Genomic DNA, 5,368 nt, shown 5'->3' with positions numbered 1-5,368 from the left:
CTTTTTTCTACTTTAGAAAAGATTATGGAGTTCCTTTCCTCCCATAGGGCCCAACAAATTGCAGTCCTCAAACATCTCCACATGGTCCTTCCCCTTTTCCTTCGGCTCCTAAAGAGAGAAGGGGACAAAAGGCTTTGCAAATTTGAAGGATGACTCCAACTACACCCAAAAAGGGAAAGATCCCACCCCCCAATGGACTTAGCAAACTGGTAAGTCACCAATAGGTGAGAACCAATATCCCCCTCCACTTTACAAAAAACACACCAATAAGGGGATAAACAAGTCTCATGTCTTTTATTTTGGAGCAGATCACCAGTGTTGATTATTTCCAGATAGGCTTCCCAACAAAAACTACCAACTCTAGGGGGAATAGGTCTACACCAAACCTCCTTAACAGGACTAGGGGGCTGACTTAAGACTTTGAAAAAAGAGGCACAAGAAAATGAGCTAGTGGGAGTGGAGGTCCAAATTCTAGAATCCAACTTAGTCAGGTCCAAGAAAACATTATCAAGGATACCTAGGAGGCTCGAGATATAGTCAAAGTCTATATCTCTCACAACACTTCTTAAACCCAAATTCCAGGAAAACCTAGAAGAGAAAGGTGAAGGGCTAATAAAGAAAGAAATTGGCCCATTTTTTAAATCAGAGAGGGTATACACAAAAGGGAACAAATCCTTAAGAGGGGCAATCTCCACCCGAGTTTGTTCTCATAATTTTGTGGAAGTACCTTAGTTCAGATCATACCTGATGAGAGGGGTGAAAGATGGAAGCAAATTGTGAATGGCTTTCCACAATGTCGTACTTGTGGTCCTTGCTCGAATCCTTGCATCCCATCCATTTTGCTCCATCCCATGTATGCTTACCACTATTCTTGACCATAGTCTCTCCTTTTCTATGGGGAGCCTCCATAACCATTTCCCTAAAAGATCCATATTCCTTTTCCTGATGTTCCAAGCCCCAAGCCCTCAAGGTTTTTACTTTTGGTCACCACCTCCTAACTCGCCCTATGGTCTCTTCTATCATCTCCTAGATCCCAAAGGAAATCTCTCATCACCTTCTCCAATTTGTTAGAAACCCTTGTAGGAATTTTGAACATTGAGAGGAAGTAAATGGGTAAATTAGCTAGAGTAGCCTTAATCAGTGTAATCCTCCCGCCAAGGGGGAGATAATTCTTCTTCCAAGAGGCAAGTCTCTTTTCGAATCTTCCCACCACCGAATTCCATAAACTCTCCTTCTTTGGGTTATCACCCAAAGGCATCCCCAGATAATTCAATGGCCAACTTGAGACTTCATAACCCAAAATTTCTGCACTTTCCCTTATCACACCCTCCTCCAAATTCACACCCACAACACAACTTTTTCCAAAATTCACCTTTAAGTTGGACATCTGTTCAAATAGTTGTATTGCCAACTTCAAATTCCTGATATAACTCAGGTTCCCACCTTCACAAAATAGGATTGTATCATCTACGAACTGTAAGTGGGTAAGAGGAATACCCTGCCTCCCTATTCTCAAACCTCTAATAAGTCCCCTAGAATATGCTCTATGAATAAACCTGCCAAGAACATCAATAACCATAGTGAACACAAATTAATGAACATTCCAAACACACCCCAAGATCCATTTGCACCATCTTGTGCCAAACCCAAAATTGGACATAACTTAGCCAAGGGTAATAATTTTGGGCAAGACACAAAATTTGGTGCCGTTGCCGGGGAATCCATACCAACAACTAAGTTTGAACATTCTTTACTTCTCTTTTATTTCCTATGTTCGTTTCATTTTCTTTAGTTGCATTTTATTTTCTTGATCTTATTTTCCTTTTCTTCTTTTTGTAAGCTAAACAAAAAACAAAAAAAATGAGCATGGGGTGTATGAATAGACCAAGGGACAAAAGATGGAGATTCGCTAGACAAATATGAATAGACCCACCACCGCTTACTAAAGAAGAAGTAGCATCTAGTTTGTCCTCTGATTCTAAAACCATGAGTCAACACGATGACAACCCTGTTAGGTCTTTAAAAGACTATTTGCACCCCACCCGGACAGCCACACCATCATGCATCATGTTCCCTCCGAATACACCACAATTTGAGTTCAAACCTGGAATGATCCAACTCTTGCCTAATTTCCATGGTTTAGACAGTGAGAATCCATATGTGCATATTAAGGAATTTGAAGAGGTAGTGGCCACCTTTCATAACTGAGCTGATATTGCAGACATTGTTAGGCTGAAATTTTTCCATTTTTCCTTGAAAGAGAGAGCTAAGAGTTAGCTATACACATTGAGACTGAGATCCATAGGTACATGGGTGGAGATGACCCAAACTTTCTTTAACAAGTACTTCCCACGTAGACCAACAACCTTAAGAGATAGATCTCAACCTTTTTCCCAAAAGGATAGTGAAACCTTATACCAAGCCTGGGAGTGATTCAAAGAGCTATAGAACATGTGTCCACACCTTGGGTATGAAAGTTGGAGGCTAGTTGGTTACTTTTATGAGGGATTAACCAGCAGGAAGCGCCAAATCATAGAGATGATGTGTAATGGTGAGTTTTTGCAAAAGGATCTTGAAGAAGCTATAGATTACCTGAATGAGTTAGCTGAGAAAGCTCGCACGTGGACTGGACCTAGTGCTACTGATAGTACTAATAGGTTATGTTCAACCGGGATTTACCATCTTAAGGAGGAAGACAACCTCGAAGCCCAATTAGAAGTTGTAACTAGGGAACTTGAGGCCTCAAAGATGAGAAATAATAAAGTCAGCCACATGGTTGCTATGGGAGAAACTCAAACCTCATGTTTTGTCTATGGATGATTGGATCACTTAGCCCAAGATTGCCCAACCTATGGTGAGATGAGAGAGGTTTATGAAGAATAGTGAAATGCCTTAGGAATGTATAGAAAACATTTTTCACCCTATTCAGAGACCTACAACCCTAGCTGGAGGAACCATAACAATTTTAGTTGGAAGGCTGATCAAAACCAACCCACATCATCCAACAATAATTGGAGTGTAGAGGTGCAACCATCTAGATTTCATCCTACACCTCAATACACTGCTCGATCGAATAGGAATCCTTTAGAGGAAACACTTCAATATTTATGGAGGCACAGAATAAGACTAACCAAAAGTTAGAATATGTTCTTGCACAGGTAGTTGAAAACAACAAGGATATCAAGAGTCAGATAACTAAGCTTACCCATGCTCTTATTATACAAGAGAGAGGCAAAATTCCATCTCAGCCTCAAACCAATCCGAAGGGACCACATATGGTACAGGGATCCACCTCTGATCTGGAAAACATTAAGAGGGTTCATGCCATCACTACTCGCAGTGGCAAGGTTTTAGATGGGCCTTTTCTAAGCCTACCACTCACAAATGTCACCACTTCAAGCAGAACTGAAGATGCCCCCTCAAAAGAGCCAGAAAAGGATGCTACGATCCAAGTGCCCTTTCCCCAAGCTCTCAGATCTGGAAGAAAATTTTCAGACAACCAATGTGAGATTTTGGAACATTTGAAACAAGTTAAGATTAATCTACCTTTGTTGCATGTGATTAAGCAAGTACCAGCTTATGCGAAGGTGATTAAGGATCTATGTACCATGAAAAGGAGACACCATTTCAAGAAAATTGCATTTCTAACAGAATATCTAAGTGCGGTGATTATGTAGAGAACGCCACCAAAGTACAAAAATCCAGGGTGCCCCACAATTTCCTGCCATATTGGGACACAAGAATTCGGTCAAGCTCTCTTGGACCTAGGAGCAAGTGTAAATTTATTGCCTTATTCAGTTTACTTGCAATTAGGTCTTGGAGAGATAAAACCCACGTCCGTGGTGTTACAGTTGGCTGACCGTTCTATTCGAAAACCAAGGGGGATAGTGGAAGATGTTTTGCTTTAGATTGATAAATTCTATTATCCTGTTCATTTTTTGGTTTTACATACCCAATCTGTAGTTGATAGTGAGTCAAAGATTTTGCTTATTTTAGGAAGACCATTCCTTGCTACATCCAATGCTCTTATTAATTGTAGGAATGGTTTGATGAAGCTTTCATTTGGAAATATGACTCTTGAGGTGAAAATTTTTCATGTTGGGAAGCAGCTCCGGGACGAGGATGAGTGCTATCATACCAACATGATAGACTCTCTCATTACAGAGAAAGTAGATGAAAGGGAATATTCTAAATCTTTAGAATATCTCCTTTGTAATTCTAATTTGAATTCTGAATTTTTGTTTTATCCCATTAATGATGTTTCTAATGTTTCCTCTATTTCTAATGATATGTAGGATAAGCAAAAGAAGTTTTGGCAACCACGCTTTGAGGAGTTTCCACGTGAGAGAGACCAGCCAAAGCCATCTTCTAAGGACAAACCCACAGTGGATTTATCCCCACTACCTGAATGATTGAAACATGCATTTTTGGGACCAGGTGATACCTTTCCTGTTATAATATCTTCTAAACTTAGTGCTGAGTAGGATGAGAAATTGATAAATCTGTTAAGAGAACATAAGGCTGCACTAGGTTGGACCATAACTAACATTAAAGGTATAATCCCACTAATATGTTCCTATAGGATTCATTTAGAAGAAGGAACTATCGAGACCCCCAAAGAAGACTGAACCCAATGATGAAAAAAGTTGTTAAAAAGGAGGCTTAAAACTATTAGACACAGGAATCATAAAATCTTATATCTAATAGTAAATGGGTTAGTCCTACATAGGTTATGCCAAAGAAATCAGGGGTCACAATAGTTGAAAATGAGGAAGGAGTTCTTGTTCTCACTAGGGTAGTAACTGGGTAGCGCATGTGCATTAACTATAGGAAATTAAACACAGCCCCCCAGAATGACCATTTTTCATTACCATTTATTGACCAAATCTTAGAACATGTGATTGGCCATCCTTTCTATTGCTTTCTTGGTGGTTATTCAGGCTATTATCAGGTTGAGATAGCTTTAGAAGATCATGATAAGACTACTTTTACATGTCTTTTTGGTACTTATGCTTTCCGTAGGATGCCATTTGGTTTATGTAATGCTCCAACTACTTTTCAACATTGCATGCTTAGTGTGTTTTCTGATATAGTTGAAAAATGCATGTAAGTCTTTATGGATGATTTGACTATTTTTTGTGATTCTTTTGATTCATGCTTATTTAATTTGAAAGCGGTTTTCACTAGGTGTAAAGAAAAAGGACTTGTGCTTAACTAGGAAAAATTCTATTTCATGGTGTCTTCATGTATAGTTTTGGGACACATTGTGTTTGAAAGAGGAATAGAAGTTGACAAGGCCAAAATGGAGTTGATCTCTAAATTACCCACTCCCAAAATGGTAAGAGAAGTCTAATCTTTTCTTAGACAT

General features: G+C 39.3%; 1 non-coding gene across 1 annotated transcript; it reads right to left on the bottom strand.

Moving 5' to 3' along the window:
• Positions 1–2,363: 2,363 nt before the first annotated feature.
• Positions 2,364–2,471, bottom strand: LOC148846102 (small nucleolar RNA R71). The gene has a single exon (XR_016102768.1). It is a non-coding gene; the product is annotated as a small nucleolar RNA R71 (small nucleolar RNA).
• Between the last annotated feature and the right edge of the window lie 2,897 nt (positions 2,472–5,368).

This window comes from Nelumbo lutea, chromosome 7 (genome assembly GCF_056320005.1).
Source record: "Nelumbo lutea isolate HS-2025 chromosome 7, American lotus-T2T, whole genome shotgun sequence".
NCBI lineage: Eukaryota > Viridiplantae > Streptophyta > Magnoliopsida > Proteales > Nelumbonaceae > Nelumbo > Nelumbo lutea.
Note: the sequence above shows the minus strand (reverse complement) of the source record. Positions and strands in the feature narration are given on the sequence as shown.